Source organism: Lissotriton helveticus, chromosome 5_1 (genome assembly GCF_964261635.1).
Source record: "Lissotriton helveticus chromosome 5_1, aLisHel1.1, whole genome shotgun sequence".
In the NCBI taxonomy this organism is placed as follows: domain Eukaryota; kingdom Metazoa; phylum Chordata; class Amphibia; order Caudata; family Salamandridae; genus Lissotriton; species Lissotriton helveticus.
The window spans coordinates 253,107,906-253,127,405 of NC_136065.1; the positions used below are offsets into that span (position 1 = coordinate 253,107,906).

Sequence of the window (19,500 nt, forward strand, 5' to 3'; positions counted from 1 at the left end):
TCTTTGCCTGGACTCATGAAGGCAGGTATTCTTGTTCCATTTCCCATTTACTAGACTATCCATGAAGATCATATTTCCTTTTTAAAAATACTTCTATCCACGGTTAGGTTCTACCGCTTGATGTTTACCTGTAATGGGTGACCTACATTTTTCTCCTCAGTGCTCCTCAGGAGAAAAGACTTGCGCTCAGCACAGCTACCAGAATGCGAGCATCTTGGAACCTTTAAAGAGTTACAGTATCACAAACAGTGGTCAACTTTACTCTAAGGATCATACACGCACAGCTCAAAGAATAATACACTGGCACCCAACTATTTAAAACAACCACTCATATCCTTCTACAATGGCACACAAAGGCCACCGCACCCTCAAAGTGGGGGCAAAGCAATCAGGGGTTGAACAGAACACAATACTAGAAAACAAATCATCAGTGGACAACTTAACCTGCAAACTAACCCTGGACCAGGCGCAAACACACTTCCAGACATCTTAGGGTGCCCTGATGGCATGGCATGCTGATAAAGAAACAACTGCACTTGACCTTGGTTCCTGCCCAAAGGACGCTTTATTGGCAATGCCAATCCACTAGTCTTGGGGGAGAGAGTGCAAATCTAGCACAGCTCCCACATTCCCCTGCAGCTTACCTAATGTGTGTTATTCTGCTTTTATAACTCTCGCCTCCTGCCAAAAGCTTCTGAGGATGAAGTGACTCCTCAGACACAATCATTCCTCTGTCCCTCTCACCACGTTCTGCAGCGGCAACATTGCGAGTTGTCCTCAAGATAGAACTGCCTGTTCCCTTTCTCTCTACTCCCCCTCCTCCTCACTAAAATGTTTACAAAGCAACAAGTGACAGCAGAGCTTCAGCTGCATACATTGCTGGAGAGTCGTATATTACTTAAACTCCAGAATATGGAAAATATATACATTTTGAGGGGGCATGTCGTTGTCGAGGTATTTTGTGAAAATCTCACTTTTTCAAAATGCTATAAGCAACAAATAAACGCAAGGACAACCACAATCCGGATTTTTCAAAGTAGCAAGGCATGTGGAAACATATTTAAACCTTGGAAATATGGTAGAAATTGTGTGCTAGTTAGGAAGAATATGTGCGTGTGTGTGTGTTTGTGCGCGCGTGTGTGTGTGTATCTCTTAAAAGTATGATTAGATGTGTTTAGTACCCTATTTTTATTTTACAAAATGTAGAAAAAAACATTTTTAATTAAATTAGCAAACACTTAAAAAAAGCTTTCCTGATAAAAAGGAACGTAAAATTAGAAAAAGGGAGACAAAATGGAAGTTGATTGGCAGGCAGAGAGAAATTTTAGAGGTATCCAACTGACAAAAGAGAAAAGTTAGCGAAGTACATTTTCACATGGTCAAGGTGTTTATTATGTGTTCGATTACACACAGTGAATTTAAAATCTCTTGGTAATGGTATCTAAACAATGGGTCGTAGTTATGGTGTTGGCATTCCTTATTTTCACAAAGATTCCATTGTGTTAGCTTCTGAACGCTACCACTCTTTAGATGGAGCATTGGACAGAAGCTTTTTATTTTACTAAAATGATATGCATATTATACTTACTTATCGGAACTTTCTGTCTACCCTCTTCCTCCATTGGTCTGTTGTCGAGTCACGTTTTTCACCCACCCACTGAAGCATATAGCATGCGGCAGTGCGATAGCCCACTGTAGCCATTACCTAACTTCACCGTGAGTGACGGCATTCTACCTGTTCATAAGGAACACATCCATACATATTGTAGTTTCCTTCAGTGACACAGGGACTACTATGGCGATGTGTGCTTTTTGAAGCAAACATATTTGTTTGCTTTTAGCCTTAGTTTTTCCCCCCCCCAACAATAACATTTAGCAAAAATGATCACAAAATAAAACAAGCATGGACAGAGCCAAAAGCTGGCAGTCAACACCAGAACTGTTGGCCTTGCCAATGCTTGTTTAATAAAGTTAATAGGGTAATAATCGTTTTTGTTTTGACACAAATGTAAAAAATATGTACTTTAATCCGTTGCGTGCTTCTGTCGGGCAACGGCCGTCGCGCGCACTACCTCCATAGTGCTGCACACGTCCGTTGGCCGACGCGATCCCGCCCACTCATCAAAGCCGCCGCACCACGGCGGAATTGCTGCCCCGGTAACAGGGTTAATATGCCTAACTTTAGTAACAATACTACCATTATTCGCAGTTCTAATAATTGTCATAAGTGATAGTTTTCACAATTGCAACCAAACAATGGAGCCTCTCATCCTTTAAGAAATATTACCTGCATGGATTCATTTTATTGACCTTTGAAAGATTTGAACCTCAAGTCTCACATCGTAGTGAGACCTATGTTGCATTTGAGTTACCTCACCGAACCATTTTACCAACTCAATTTCTTTGCCTTACACATTACGGCGTATTTCTTGGCGGTCAACACATAATGGATTTCAAAGAATATTACCCTATCCTGCATCAGATATTTTCTTCTAAACCAGGTACAAACTCCAGTAGGACCTCTCTTAAAAAGTTCTCCATGAGGCACGTTTATAACATGGCTACAAAAGATAATGTGATATTGGATTTTAACAAAATGTAAGAAGGATATGTTGTGGCAACATCCAGCAACAGGTTGCTTAATTGCTATCTGTGAATTTGTTGACAAATCTGAACTGTTCTTTAAGAAACCTGCACAGAGTACAGGCCCCTTGTTATCTCATGAGGGAGAGAATTACTTAAAGAGGAGAGAAGGAGGAGTCCATTGTATAGTGGTTCCTCGTTAGGTACTCAAAATTAACTCTATTGTGCACAGAGGTCCAAGCATACCAGGAGCAGTATGTGTCCTGACAATTCTTATGTAAAGCTGGGATATATAGAACATGCACAAGAGTTACTGTTGCACACTGTACAGTAAAGGTTAGGTGGGCAAATATGCAAGGCACATTCAGAACTGATGGTTATTGTGACTGAAATCCTGCATTTGGGCCGAGCTGTCTTGCAAAGCTTGTAACATGGATACAGCTGATCTCTCTACCACATGTCAATGAGGAACCCATGCTCCCAGGGGAGAGGTGTGGCGCCGCGGCCAGGGCGACTGACGCTGGAATCTGGGGATCACGGTTCGATCCCCGGCTCCGGCGGCAGATTAGCCCAGCACCATGTGACTCTGGGTAATAGCTCGCTTAATCTTCCCGACGGCCCCCAGCGCCTAGAGACCCTTACGGGTGATTGTGCGCGTTACAAATGTGGACTTTACTTTACTTTACTATGCTCCTGCTGGCCGAAGGATATCCGTGGTTCAATGATTTTTACCAAGGGGCAGTAATACTGCTAACTTTGTAGAGGTTATGGACCTGAGCTGCCTTGCTAATTTGAGTCCAGATGCCAAGGTGCCCTGCAAGTAGTGTCTAGTCACTGAGAGTGCCAGTTCGCAAGAGAGTGATAGAACAATTCCCCCATACACGAAAAGAGGCCTCTTTGGGACAGCCATAAAAAGGTCCTTCTTACATAGAACTTTGCACCGATGTGACCTCTTTAGCCTCAGTAAAGGGTGAGCTGGAAGGAGCATTAAACATGTTTACGCTCAGTAAGCATCAAACATGTTCACCCCCAGTAAGCTTTGTACTGTGATTTTCTCAGTTGATGGCAGGGTCCGTAATGCAAGTTAAATTCTATATGTGTACTGAAATCATTTGGAATCCTCTCAGACTTGCTGAAAACAGTGTGACGTTACAGGAATTAATCCCACATGAAGAGTCTAGCGGCTAGATTGGTGGATTTATACATTTTCAACCAGGTGGTGACTCGTCCTCTGACAGCTGTACCAATCCTGAAATAAACTGAACAATAACAACACAATGCAAAATGTTACATGTGTATCATTTCTACCTATGTCATTGCCTGAAGATGGGGGGTGAGAATGTCCCAGGTAACAGGACATGTTTTGTGAGACATCCAAGTAGGCCTAGATGGTTCCTGTATGCCCAGTTAGTGATGATTAAGAAATAAGGATATACAGTATCTAGCTCTTTCCAGCAGAGGTTTGCTGCAAGAGTGAAATGAGTGTGAGGTGTCAAATTTGGAATCTCAAATGGTACAAATGGCAGAAGAAGGAACGGGATGAGACACATTCCTAAACCTAGATTGCCACCCAGCCAATTATCCCCAGGGTTGCAACTTACCAAAGAAAATCAATGCAATCCCTTAGCAAAGAACTAAGCATGCTTGGTACTGAAAAAGCTAGAAGGATCCCTTTTATTGAAAGGTGATTTTTGGCACTGCAGACTCAACAATGCCCATGAGTGGAGCTGTTTTATTTTCTTCTGGATGTGGATGCCCAGAATTTATAAAGTTTCAGCAAACCCAGTGAAGAAAAGCATTTGTGCCTCACTGGCTGAAGAAATTTTAATTTTAAAAATACCTCCTCCATGGCTTCTACGTCATACATGAGGATGGACCTGTCGGGACATTCACATCCAACCACCTTGAGGATCAGAGGCGACCTGACAGGACTTGCAAAGTGTAGGCCATCAGGTGCCACCTTCATTCCTAGAGAAGCCTTTTCCCGCACTTCTTGAACAGTCCAACAAGCATCTGAGAACAAAGAGCCAAGACACAGAGGATACTGACCAACTGGGTGACAGCACAAACGCAACAAGTATAGCTGAGCCAGGGAGCAGTGACCCACGCTGGGTCACCCTTCATATAGTAACATAAGACAAACCTTCACCAAGTCATGCCAACACAGCCCGACCGAAGCAATTCTAGTGAAGTATCCTTCCGACAGGAAAGTGTGCCATCAAGGAAATCCAATTTAGGAAAGCAAAGTCCTCTGTCAAAGAGCATTCTGCGGAAGAAATGTGTGAACAGAATGTATGAAAAATACACACGGACCATGCTGATGGTCCATTAGATCTTTTTGGAACTAAGCCAGAGAAGCAAGTTTTCAGGCTCAATTAATAATACACAACCGTGTTATAAACTCAAGTTCATTACCCAGCACGAACAAATATAATGATTCAATGGCAAGGGCAAGATCTCTGCATTTTATTTATGGTCTATTTTATGGAATCCTTTGTTATGATATATTTAGTGGTGGGCAAAGAATTCCACTCTGCCAGCAGAGTTCATGGAGTTTTGCCCACTTCACCCTCTGCGTGGGTTTCCGTAGAACTCCGCGAAGTGGAGATTTTTCTCTTAAGTGGCTTGCCAATGTTAAGTTGATGAGGGCTCATGAGAAGAAAATCGTGCCCCAGACTCCCTTCCAGTGAGATTTCTCAACGTGAGTGGTTGCGGCAGGTCGCGGCCGCTCATGTTGAGGAAGCTGCCACTCGAGTAGAATGTCTACTCGAGTGGCAGAAAGCAGCAGTGCTGTCTGATGCGATGCATAGTGCTGTTAGCACTGATTTTACACCAAAGGAAAACTCCTGGTACTGAAAATCAGTGCAAGCAGCACGACTTAACAGACTACGCTGCTGGCAGACCTCCGCGGAGCATGGCAGAGTTTTTCCGACACTTTGCAGAGTTCCACGGAGTAAAACCCCATGAACTCTGCCCAGGCCTAGATATATTATATGAACATACAACGTTTGTGATTGCTCATCACTTATGATCGTGCTCAAACTTTACGGCATCTTAATGTTCATTTGCCAAATAAAATTCTTTCTTAAATAATGAATTTACTCTTTACACTTTAAGCCTGAAACAAACGTTTCCACAAATGTATTTTTTATCCTCATGGTATTTACATGTAGTGCTTCAAATTACCATATAACATTCCTATAAACCAGACCTATTGGCATTGCCAACGCTGTTAGCTTATTTTCCAATCCAATCAGTATCATACATGTGTGTACTCCAGCTCAAACTAGTAGGCCACTTCCCCACTTAACAGGATCACAATCAATTCCGGCATGTGAAATAGTCAATCACATTGCAAGCTTTCTATTGAAGGCAGGCGGAACTACCCCCAGAAATTCTCTAGTCATCACTGCCAGACTGCTTGTTCAGCTTGCAAGTTACCTCTAACGACTGGCTCATCACTCATAACCTCTATCTCAACCTCAGATATCTGAACTAAAAACTAATTTCATCACCACATAATCATAGTTCCTAAATGCTGACCAGTGACCCCTGGTCCCAAACTCTATTCCCCCACCCTTAGCGCCTTCTACCACTTTCTCGTTAGTCAGCTCTCTAGGCCAGCTCCCATTACTACCCTTATATGACTCCTGATCCTACACCCCAACCTTAGACCCAGACTGCTCGCCCCAATTGTCTTACTTCTACCCCGCTCCAGTAAGTAATATTTATTGTACAGTTAATAAAAACCATTACAAAAAACCAGCAGCGATAAAAACAGTTAAAAAAGGAAGATATCTGTAGCCACCTAAGTGATAGTTCTTGTGATGAGTTAAAAAAACGGTAAAAGGAAAATAACTTTGCTTAAACAGTGCTGAGAATTAGAGTTTAAAAGAAAGGAGGGAAAGTTTTTTGGAATGAGTGATTGTCCGTCACTAAGGCATTGCTGCGATTCCTCGGGGGAGTTTTCTTGTGGTTAACCTGACCCCCTTTCCCTTTCTAAATGAGTTGCAGACCACATTCCATTTCAGGAGGCATACTGTTCTTTTTCCCCATATACACGTCCCTTTTGGAGCTCTGTCCATGTTTATACCAGTTAGTCAACTGTGCCTCTATGTGGACTGGGTGTTTTTTTGCTCCAAAGGTGTGGAAGATACTGTTTCTTTGTCTATTTGTTCTTTATTCATGTTGATTCTGGCTTTTACGGCTTTGATATATTTTACCAGTCGAGAAGCCATTTGGACATCGTCGCCTGAGAAGCAAGCCAGAACTGCTTGCCTGCAGGACCTGATCCCTTTTTTAGGGCTCGCCTGGCGTTGGAGCGCGAAGCGCTCCCGCCAGCGAGTTCTATAGTCACTATCCTCCCTGCCAAGGGAGTGAGAGCTGTGAACGAGCAGCTCCAGACCTGTGAACGAGCCGACTCAGGTCCGTGAACGCGCGGGAACGTCAATGTGCACGTTCACGCGCGTCACGCTCCTGTCCTCCCGCGTCTCTGCCGAGGCGCGCTCCAGGCCGACTTGCGGTGTGCGTCACAGCGTGTTTCAGCGGCCGGAGGTAGGTGAGGGCCGGGGGGATTTGTTTGCTTGTTTGTTGCTAGCTTGTTACTATGGTGGCCATCACTGTTGATTTTTAGTTTGGAAAACAGCTTAAGTGTATGATATCCATTGAAGGCTTCTTTCGAACAGGGCACAAAAGGGAACAACTGAGAGTTCCGATCAGTCTACCGATAATAGGATCATATTAAAATGTCATGCGTGGAGATTACTAGGCTAATTGTAAGTTGGTTTCAAACAATGTTGAAAAAGACTGTTGTCGAACACATCTTTTCTTTTTCTCAAGAAAATATGCTTACGTGAACAGAGGAATCAATCAGTGAGCAAAGTTAAGAGTTCAGCAATAAATACATTATTTTTCGGCGGTCGTTGATAGATGATGTTGAGTTTCCAAAGTTGTTTATAGGTTCTAGCAATCTCTCTTGGTAGATATTGGAAATATTTTGAGGTAGAAGTTTTTGCACAGAGTTCTACACTATTAATAAAGAAGCAATACCATACAATTATGCAAATATTACCACGGAGTATCGATATGATAATCTATAATGTTAACCTAGAATGATACTATGCAGTTCTGCAATGTTAGCATGAGTGTGGAAAACAGACAGCTCAACAATGTTTACTTATAATCTTTATTGTAGAATTCGACAATTCTACAATGTTTACTCAAGGTAATTAGCACACAAAATTACACAATAAAAGTAGAGATTGTTATTGGATGTTTTATTAGGAGCATTTCTGATTACTCACTGTATTCATATTTTCTGAGAAGAGTTTAATGGCAGGTAAGTCTCTCCGAGTGCTTGTAGGCGTTAGCAATTACAAATGTGCCCTCAAAGGCTATACAGTGATGTTTAAGGAAATTACTCAAGTGTATATAGGCACAAAGAAATAAATCAAATGGATCCGTACCTATAAATGAGAACCTTTGACAGGAGTGATTGTGGATGAAATGATGGCAAATAGTGGAAGTAAGACTCATACTGCCTGGCCCATGATAGGCACAGCTAGGAATAGGTCCTTATCTGTGGTCCTCATCTGGGATGCCTCCCCAATGGGAGCTCTGTTTGGGTAACAAATAAGGGCATATGCATAGGAGGAAGAACCCACCGTTCAATGGTAAAACAGAGAAAGGAATAAAGGAAAATAGCTAAATCCAAGGAGCCAACAGCCCTACCCTGCAACTGACGTGAAGCAGGAATGAACATCCAGCTCTTTGGCACCTTTGACAAACAATAAGTGTAGCATGACTGTAGAAAGCCTTCCAAAGCACGTTGGTGGATTTCTCTGACCCTATGGTCAGGGTTGCCCTATCTAAAATGGCTGCTTCACGCTCTGGCCTTCACCGAGTGGTGCTGGTGGGTTGCTTGCCTGGGTATAAGAGTTAAGCCATGTGCCATATTAAATGGAGAGTAAGAATGAGCTCATCCTGGGAGAGTGAACACTTCCCCTGTGATTGACGCTAAAACAGCCCACAGGACTACATTGGCAATTGGTCAATGCTATAGAAAATTTTGCACAGTGATATATGGGGTCTAATTACAGCCCCAGAAGGTGTTAGCATCACCTGGGCTTTTGTGTATTGTATTTTCTGCTGCTCTTCTAACATACCTGTAAATAAAGGACTATACTTCTTTGAAGTAAGAGCAATGATTGAACATTGTAGCTGTTGAATGTCATTTACTGGTCATGCTGTGTGTGAATTTTCTGAACCCTGACACCTCACACTGTAAGTCTAAATTGCTCACCTATTGTTCCTAAAGAGAGTGAGGTGCCCGCCGGGAGAAACTTGTTTTTCGAATTGGAGTTCAATAGTATTGGTGGCCCTGTGACGCCAGTACCAAGCTACAGTTCAGGTGTAGGACTGGGACAGAAAATACGTTCGGCACTAAAATAAAAGTGGCCCCCATTAGTGAATTAGAAAGCTAAAAAAGTGCCCCATATATGCAAATTAGGGAACTTTTGAATGTGTACAGACATTCAGTATACAATCAAAACTTCGTCGTCAGACCATAATAGTACAAATACATATGTACAGCGTATTGGAGATTTAAAATTAATATAAAGGATATTGAAAAGCCTTCACAAAACATGAGCATAACAATTCTTCTTTGTAAACATAGTAATTTTCTTTTATCATAAGATTATTAAAAATAACCATAAAACTGCCTGTTGAACAATTCATGATAACCTGATTGAAGGGCATCGCAGGCTGTTTAAAACTTTATTACAAATGAATGACCACGATACACTAATTTAGTTGTGCTACAGCTAGCATAACAAGCATGTGCAATGCAATATGTCTCACCTTTGATTAAGTTAAAGCAATTTGCTTTGCTAATGGTATTGTATACCAAAGCAAATGGCTTTAACTTAATGAAAGGCGAGACCTATTGCATTTTTAATGCTTGTTGTTGAACAGTGGTCTCAGCAGGTTCCTGCGCTCTGTCTGCAGCTCCTTGCAGATAGTAATGAGGTGTATGATGTTTTCCTTATCATTCAATCAATCAATCAATCAATCATGACATTTATAAAGCACGCTACTCACCCGGAGGGGTCTCAAGGCGCTGGGGGAGAGGGGTACTTTACTGCTCGAAAAGCCAGGTCTTGAGTTTCTTCCTGAAGGAGAGATGGTCCTGGGTTAGCCGGATGTGGATGGGGAGGGAGTTCCATGTCTTGGCAGCCAGGTAGGAGAAGGATCTTCCTCCGGTGGTGGCTCTGTGGATGCGTGGAACGGTGGCGAGGGCGAGGCTGGTTGATTGTAGCTGGCGGGTGGTAGTGTAGAAGGTCAGGCGGTTGTTGAGGTACTTGGGGCCCAGGTCGTGGAGAGCCTTGTGTGCGTCGGTGAGGAGTCTGAACGTGATCCTCTTGCTGACGGCGAGCCAGTGTAGGTCTCTCAGGTGGCCGGAGATGTGGCAGTGTCGGGGGATGTCCAGGATGATTCGTGCGGAGGCGTTCTGGATGCGTTGGAGTCTTTTCTGAAGTTTGGCTGTGGTTCCGGCATAGAGGGTGTGTCCGTAGTCCAGTCGGCTGGTGACGAGTGCCTGGGTGACCGTCTTCCTGGTTTCGGTGGGGATCCACTGGAAGATCTTACGGAGCATGCGCAGGGCCTTGAAGCACGATGATGAGACGGCGTTGACTCTGGTCATCGAGAGGGAGGAGTCCAGAATGAAACCCAGGTTACGTGCGTGGTCCGTTGGCTTGGGAGTGGTGCCCAGGGCAGGGGGCCACCAGGAGTCGTCCCAGGCGGAGGGCAATGATCCCAGGATGAGGACTTCCGTTTTGTCTGAGTTCAGTTTCAGGCGGCTGTTCTTCATCCACTCGGCGACGTCTTTCATCCCTTCGTGTAGGCTGGTTCTGGCGGTGGCGGGGTCGTTGGTGAGGGAGAGGATCAGCTGGGTGTCGTCGGCGTAGGAGATGATGTTGAGGTTGTGTTGGCGTGCGATGGCTGCGAGGGGGCTCATGTAGACGTTGAAGAGGGTGGGGCTGAGTGAGGAACCTTGTGGTACGCCGCAGATGACTTCGGTGGCCTCGGATCTGAAAGGGGGGAGGCGGACTCTCTGGGTTCTTCCGGTGAGGAACGAGATGATCCACTCCAGTGCCCTGTCTTGGATTCCGATGTTGCTGAGGCGCTGCACTAGGGTGCGGTGGCAGACAGTGTCAAATGCTGCGGAGAGGTCCAGGAGGATGAGGGCCGCTGTTTCCCCGTTGTCGAGCGGGGATCTGATGTCGTCAGTGGCTGCGATGAGGGCGGTCTCGGTGCTGTGGTTGGCTCGGAAACCGGACTGCGAGTGGTCGAGGGATCCGTTTGTCTCGAGGAAGGCGGCAAGCTGTCTGTTGGCGGTTTTCTCGATGACTTTGGCGGGAAAAGGGAGGAGCGCGATGGGGCGGAAGTTTTTGAGGTCGGTGGGGTCCGCTGTTGGTTTCTTCAGGAGGGCGCTGAGCTCGGCGTGCTTCCAGCTCTCCGGGAAGGTGGCGGTGTTGAAGGAGGTGTTGATGACGTCCCGGAGTTGGGGTACGATGATGGAGTCGGCCTTGTTGAAGACGTGGTGGGGGCAGGGGTCGGTTGGTGATCCGGAGTGGATGGTGTTCATCATGCGGGTGGTGTCCGGGGTCCAGGTGCAGAGAGTGGTGGTGGGGGATGTTGGTTCGGTGGTTGGGTGCGTGGTCTGTGTGCCGAAGCTGTTGTGTATGTCGGCGATCCTGCTGTGGAAGAACGAGGCGAGTGAGTCGCAGAGGTCTTGCGAGGGAGTGATGTCGTTGTTTCCGGCGCTGGGGTTGGAGAGCTCTTTGACGATACTGAAGAGTTCCTTGCTGTTGTGGGCATTGTTGTTCAGTCGTTCTTTGAATGCTGTCTTCTTGGTGGTGCGGATCAGCTGGTGGTGTTTGCGGGTGGCGTGCTTGAGGGCAGTCCTGTTGTCTGGTTGTTGCGCCAGGCTTTCTCGAGGGTGAGGCAGTTCTTCTTGGAGTTCATAAGTTCGTCGGTGAACCAAGAGGCTTTCTTGCTGCCGGGTCTGCTGGGAGGGGTCTTCAGTGGTGCGAGGTCATCTGCGCAGTTGGTGATCCACTGTGTGAGGTTGCTGGCTGCTTCGTTGGGGTCCGTTGTGCAGGCGGGCGGGTTCTGGCTGAGGGAGGTAGTGAGCTGGTCGGTGGTGGTCTTGTTCCAGCACAGGCGGCATTTAGCTGGTTTTGGAGGACACAGCCACGGGGCCATGTGGTCTACGGAGGGCAAAACTCCTAGCCGGTGTTTTAGGAATAACTCTTTTGTTTTTTTAGTGAAGCTGGTCAGAAGATACGTTTGTGGTTCAAGTTTATTGTAGGTGTGTACAGTTAGCCAGCCGTGTGCTCGCTCCGTCAGTGAGGTTTTGTCCTGTAAGAGAGATTCTTTTCAGACAACGTTGTTTACTGCTTTTTTAAAGCCTGCCAAGTTCCCTTGTAGATCCCACAGTTGTCACGCCCCCAGTTGCTTTATGGAGTCCTCCAGAAAAAGCCTTGCTGGGCTATTGTCTTTACTTTGAAGTTCTTTCCAGAGTAGTGCGTTAAGGGTATTTGCCTCTCACCTACTGATTTTGTACCAGCTTTTGAGGTAAACTCCCTTGCGTGCCAGCTCTTCTTTTACCAGCCCGAATTCGAGTCGAATTTGCGCCGGTGAGGTGTACCGCGGGAGTCCAAGAATCATGAGCATCGCTCTTGTTATTGCTCCGTTTACTGTTTCAGCGTCCCTGCCTCTCATTGCTTCACTTCCATAGGTAATGGATGGGATCAGTTTGGCTTGGATCAGCTTTATAGTGGGGAGAGATTCGGCCCAGCAATTTTTTTTTCAAATTTCTTAAAGATATTGCTGTCATTTGGCCTCTCTTTTTATTTCTTCTCGTTGTGGTGTGAAGCTGCCCCTGTGATCTATGATTACTCACAAATAGTGATATTTGTTTGTGACATCCAATTTCTTTTCATCCATAAATCAGATGTGTGTTGATTTCTTTTTACAATAGTTAAGGCACATGACTTTTGTTTTGTCATAGTTGATGCTGAGTTTGTTTAATTTGGAGTATTGCGTAGTGATGTCAAGGAGCCATGACCCTTGAACGCCATCCTCAACAGTGATGCTCCTAATCCTTACAATGCCTGGCACTTTAACTCCATTTTTTAAAATATAAATACCATTTTTATTTTTTCAACTGGGGGCATTATAATTTTTTCTACTGCGAACACAACAATCCTACTGGTGACATTCACTGGACCTGTGTCTTTTTAATTTAAACTTTACATACTTTTTTTAAAAACTGTATTTATATTTTACACAAATTATTTTCACATACTTTTTTAGTTCTTTAAAGAATTAGTTGACTTGATTACTTCTATATTGCCTTAATTGATAAATACTTGTTCCTAAATTACCGCCATCTTGAAGACCACTTAGTTGACTAATTTTGCTTTATTTATCTATTTATCCACACAGGTTTAGATGGTTTATATTAAATTATAATGAACTATTTTGATCGATTAACAAGGAACAGAACGACCAGGATCTGTAATCTCACATTTTGGCAAAGGACCAGCCGAAATCAAGAGCAAGTGTTCTCGTTTCATAGACTGAATGGCTTACAAAAAAAGACGAAAATGCCTAGGTCAGTCCTCTGCACCATCTACTCCGATAGGTGGCAGGCACTATGACCCTGTACCGGTCATTGTTTAAAAGTTTTTTTTAATATGTCAAGGTGGAAGAGCCAGGACATCATCACATATATTTTCTTGAAAATCTTAGAAATAGAGAAACATCAGTATAACAATAGGATAACGATCCTAGAAAGACTCGGCACCCTATCCCTGTCTCAAGAGCAATCCATTTCTGGAGGAGACAACCTCTGTATGACAGTCTCACGAGTCATCCAGTTCTACAGGCGACAGCTTTTATACTCCTGTAATAATCTGATGAGAAATTCACTCCTAGAGGTTGCAGCCTCTATGTCCTGAGCCAATCTAAAGAGCCACGCAGTCTTAAATGTGGCAGGCTCTGTGCCCATCCAATAATCTTGTGAACCATCTGTACCGATCTCATAACCCATCGACTCCTATGTTAGGTTATGTTATTTTGATAACGCTGCTCATCTCTGAAGGGACATCTTGGCGCTGCAGGGCAGGTCGGTGAGGAAAAGGCAGCGATTAGACTCAGGTGCGCAATGCCCATCGGGCTCACAGGGCTTCAGACCCCCCCGGGCTGGCTGGTGTAGCGACCGTCTTATTGCAGCCGCACCCGAGTACTTAACACATCTTTAAAAGACCATGTACTTGTTAGCAAGGCTTTGTTGTGTTTTCACCCCTTCTTAGAGCCCCTGCTGGAAGAATTAGCCCCCCCTCGAAATTTTTATCAGCCCCCCTTAAAATTTGGCTCTAGCTGCACCTCTGATTAGACTCCTAGAAGGGATGGTCTTGCTATCCCTGTGCCAGACTCACAAGCCACCAAGTCCTAAAGATGCTTGCAGAACTCTGAGTAATCCAGTCCTATGAAGTTACAAGCTCGGCCTCCCTGCACCAATCATATGAACCATTGAGTTCAAGAAGTGATACATTTGCTATCTCCGTGCAGTCTCATGAGTCACCCAGTTCTAGAGGAGAGAGAGTGAGTCCCATGACCAGTCCGCCTCTGTTAGGGCCGGACGGGCCATAGCGGGCAGCGGGCAATTCCCCCGGTGCGCCGCACGGGTGGGGGCCGGTTTTGGACAAAATCGGCCCTGTACCAAAATCAGCTGAAAACCGGCCCTGCAAAGAGCTCGTCCCCCATACCCCCCCCCCCCCCGTCCAGTGGGGAGGGGGGGTCTGAGCACTTTGCCAGGGCCGGTTGTGGTTCCCAGTCCGGCCCTGGCCTCTGTGTAGCTGCTGCAGTGTCATGAGCTGTCAAATACTAGAGTTCATATGCTCTACGTCCATATTCCAGTCACATGGAACACCCAGTCCTAGAGATGACAGGATCTGTATCCCTGAGCCACACAGTCCTAGAGGTGAAAGGTTCCGTATCCCCAAGTCACACAGTCCTAGAGGTGACAGGTTCGGTATCCGTGAGCCACACAGTTCTACAGATGTACAGGCTTTGTATCCCTGAGTCAGTCTCATGAGCCACACGGTCCCAGAGGTGACAGGTTCTGTATCCCTGAGCCACACTGTCCTAGAGGTGACATGCTCTGTATCCCTGGGCCACACAGTCCTAGAGGTGACAGGTTCTGTATCCCTGATCTACACAGTTCCAGAGGTGACAGGTTCTCTATCCCTGAGCCACACAGTCCTAGAGGTGACAGGTTTTGTATCCCTGAGCCACACAGTCCTAGATGTGACAGGTTTTGTATCCCTGAGCCACACAGTCCTAGAGGTGACAGGTTATGTATCCCTGAGCCACACTGTCCTAGAGGTGACATGTTCTCTATCCCTGAGCCACTCAGTCCTAGAGGTGACAGGTTCTGCAACCCTGAGCCACACTGTCCTAGAGGTGACAGGTTCTGCAACCCTGAGCCACACTGTCCTAGAGGTGACAGGTTCTGTATCCCTGAGCCACAGAGTCCTAGAGGTGACAGGTTCTCTATCCCTGAGCCACACAGTCCTAGAGGTGACAAGTTCTGTGTCCCTGAGTCACATAGTCCTAGAGGTGACGGGTTCGGTATCTGTGGGCCATGCACTCCTAAATTTGACAGGTTCTATATCCATGAGGCACACAGTCCTAGAGGTGACAGGCTTTGTATCCCTGAGCCAGTCTCATGAGCCACGTGGTCTCAGAGGTGACAGGTGCTGTCTCGCTGTGTCATAGGTCTGGATGCCAGGATTTCTTGAGTGCTATGTATCACCCACAGGTGGCTGGCACAGTGAGAAACTGAAAAGGCTCGAAAAAGCAGTGTAGTAACAACTAAAGGGGACGACTGCATTGCATCAAACCATGGCAGTATCACAGGGGAAGTTGCAACATACAAATGTGCTCCCAGTGGGTGGGAGATGTGGTTGGGTCCTGAGGGAAGTGGCCATGAAAGACTGAACCTACACAAGTGTGAAAGAGTGTGACTCAGGTGCAAATGACTGGCAGAGTATGACAACACCCCAGAGGAGTGTGGCGGATACCCCACGGGAATATGAACGAGCTCCAGGGGCGTAGCTGGGTCAGTAAGACTGGAGGGTGTGAGCAGCAGGTTTTCCAACAATCACGCCAGTATATCAAGTTAAAATACAATACAGGACAAGCAGGGCGCACGAGAGGAGCTTAAGAGGCAGAGGAAAGGGAGAGGAATGCGGATTGGTAGGGGTACTGAGGGAAACAGCACAATATTCTGTAAAATAATCAACATTGTTGAAGACTTTCAAAACAGAGAGAAGAGATTGTGTGGGTTTTTGTCATTGTGCATGGAAACATTTCAGGTGAAATCTGACAGACACCTCACAATACCTGACTGAAAGCACCTGTACCCAATAATTTACCTGAATATACATTTATCAAGGGGCTGTATCACCCCAAGCAGCCAGCTAATCTCCCTCCCCCCCCCCCCCCGAATCCACGCCCCTAATAAGCTCGAAGTTTGGAAAATGACCCAACATTGGGGTGCTGGTCCAATGGGAATACAACTCAAGAGGATGGCACAAGGCGACCAAACCCCAAATGCTGGCAGAGGGGGACTAGCCCTAGAGGCCAGGGGGATGGAAGAGACTGACCTACCCCTGGTGGACTAGTAGGAAAGAAACTCCCGTGGAGTGTTAGGCGGCGGGGTGGTGCCCCGGAATGGGACAGAACTGGAGGGGCGGAGATGTGTGACTGAGTCCCAGGGTGACTGGCACAATGGCACCCAATCCCCAGGTGGCATGAAGAGTTTGAGTTAAATAAGTGGCTATGCGAAACTGGGCCTGCTAGGGGTTGGCACAGAGTGAAGGGACATACCTGGGAACTGAGAGCGTGACTGGACCTCTAATAGGCTGGCCCAGGTATGGCTTGCCCGCATGGGGGCTGGCAGAGAATGAGGGACTTCCCAGTGCGTGGCAGAGTATGACTGAAACCATCAGTGACTGAGGTGACAGCAGCAGCAGTCCTACCTGCCTGGTGGCCGTATGACATCAGTGACACCTTCATCCAATCCTTGCTTTTACAGATCCTCACGTAAAAGCATTTTCTAGACCCATACTTACAATTGAAAATGAAACTCCAAGTCCCAGAATGCAATGTCCCTTTCTCGCCCAGATGATATTATCCTCCAGCAAGTGAACAGTTATGTTTTTGCATCAAGCACAGTCTATATACACTGGAGTACACCAATCATTAGCCCAGCGTTTCTCAGCCTGACACCGTGGGAACCTGTACAATGAAGTTGGAGGAAATTTAAAATAAGCTCACCACAGATTCCTCGGGCAGCAGGGCTTCCGCCCCCCTCTGCTTGCAGCGCGCTCTCTTCAGCTCGTTGTTTCACTCTGCGGGCAGCAGTCACTCTCCAGCCTGGCAGAAGACTTACTCCTGGGTGTCACTCTCAGCAGGTTCCCTCACGCTGTGCAGGGTGGGTCTCTTTCCTCCAGGATGTCTCACTCTGCAGCCTTCATACCTTGGGTGTTCCTTCTCATCTGCGTCTCCCCTTCCAGTAATCTCCCTCGCTGGATGCCCTCTCCCCACAGCGCCCCAACTCTCCCCCGTGCCAGTGGTGCACTCCTGCGCCTTCGCGTGTAGGCGGCGCGAGCTGCCACCTTCGCTCTGTGTGCGCTCCTGAGCTGCAGAGAAGCGTTTTATTCATTGATACAGGAAGTCTGGACAAGCCGAGTCAGCCTCGGGGCTTCCATTGCTGCTGAGTCTATGAGAGCCCGCCTCTTCAAGGAGGGGAGGTGGAAGCTGCAAAGGAACCCCTCCCTTCGCACTATCGAGGAAGGGCTTCCCAGCGCTGTATATGAGGCGCTGTAGCTCCGCTGATTACTCCACACGGCCGTGCCTCGCCTCACCTCGCCTCGCCTTAGGCCTCTTACAAATGCACGTTTATCGAGAATTAATGACAGGTCACGTCAAGCAGCTGTTGCCAAAGTAAATACTTGTGGCACATAAAATAAAACAATAGTCCCAGATGTGGTCATTGCTGTTCTGTGGTCCATGCACAGTGGCAAAGAACTAAAGCACTGAGGCATTTAACTCTTAAATAAAAGTCCTTGGAAACTTAATGTTGGAGGTGAGAACAAAATTGTGTTTTTGAATACTTTTAAAAATGGGAGAATACTATAATGAAAAGCTACTTTAATGAGTAAGTTAACTCTTCATTTTAATTTTCTCCCGTATCAATAAATCACATTTACAAACAACAGGCCTCTTGCCCTGAAAAATAGTTTTGTTTTTTTTAATGGAAGAAATTTAAAGTGAAGAAAAATATTTCAATAAAACATTAAGTCTCAATGTTTTTCTCCACTTTCAATAACGTCATTTATGTCTTAATGTTGTTTGAAACAATTTTTGTTCACCTTAAATTCCTCTCATTTAACCAAATGGCTGTACTTTTCTGTTATTTACATGGCACAGTGGCTACAGGCCACTGGGACCAAGTTGCCTGCTGTTTGTAAATGTGACACTCTGAATTGGGAGAATATTTAGATGGGTTTTATGGCATTCATATGAACAAAGTTAACTCTTCAGTTTAAATTTCTCCCATTTTAAAGTGTTGCCTTTACACACAGCAGGCATCTTGCTCCCAGTGGCTGGTGGACACATTATCATATTAATAACTGATAAATAAAGCCATTATTTTAAGTGGAAGAACTTTAAAGTGCAGAAAAATGTTCCATATTATAAACATTTTTGTAGAAATGTTTTTGCACTTTAAATATCTCCTCTTTAAAAAAAAAGGTTTTATGTTTGTTTTATACATGTAACTATGCCACATATAGCAAAATATGTCCCCTGCCGCACGTACAGCGTAGGCTTTCAGTCGTCACCCAAACACATATATCCCATTTATACACACACATGTTCAACGACCACCAAAGACAACACTCTAAAACACATGGCAGCCCTGTCATAGTGTCCTAGGGCCATATGTATCAAGGCCAAATGGGTTCGCAAACGCCGAAATTCGCAGAATTTCGGCGTTTGCGAACTCATTTTTGCAAAATGGTATGTATGAAAGAAATTGGGTGCAAAATAAGGAACCGCAAAATTTGACATTCCTTATTTTGCGATTGCATTTAAGGAATCGCAAATTTTGCGATTCCTTTAATGCAATGTATCAAGCAAAACAAAATTCCAAAATCCCCTAAGGAATCGCAAATTACCACCAACTTCTAGTTGGTGGTAAGTTGCGACTTCCTTGAAAAATGCACATTTCAGCTTTTTTCGAAGTGCCATGTGACGCACATACATGCCCTTAGGGCATGTATGTGCACCACATGTGCACCCATACTTATTTCAGGGGTGCAACAGAGTGTCCTTTGGCCACCCCTGCACCCTTGAAATTATTCTCAATTTGCGATTAGCAAATTGCGAAACGCAAATTGTGAATGAATTCCCATTCCTTCCTATGGGCCAGGAGGCCCATGGAAATGAATGGGAAAGTATTCCTTAATTGCGAATTCGCAATTTGCGAATTCGCAATTAAGGAATGTCAAGAAATCGCAAAAAAATGCATTTTTCTTGATACATACCATTTTGCAATTCTGAAATAGCGATTTCTTAAAAATCGCTATTACAGAGTCGCAAAATGGTTCCTTGATACATATGGCCCTTGGTCACAGTTATTTGTTCAAACCTTAGTATCTAGCTCTATGAACATTAGGCATAGAGTCAATGCAAGACTTGCTTGACCTTCAGTAGCTTACGATGATTTTCACTGATCAGAAGTAGCTCTCACTACAGAGAAGGTTGGAGACCCCTGGT

General features: G+C 45.5%; 1 protein-coding gene across 1 annotated transcript in view; it reads right to left on the minus strand.

The window, feature by feature from the left end:
- LOC144754405 (uncharacterized) overlaps positions 1–17,402 on the minus strand; it is a 558,704-nt gene extending 541,302 nt beyond the window's left edge. The window contains exon 1 of the mRNA XM_078642133.1: positions 16,996–17,402. The gene's annotated coding sequence lies outside the window, so the exon portion shown is untranslated. The remainder of the gene's footprint in view (positions 1–16,995) is intronic.
- Between the last annotated feature and the right edge of the window lie 2,098 nt (positions 17,403–19,500).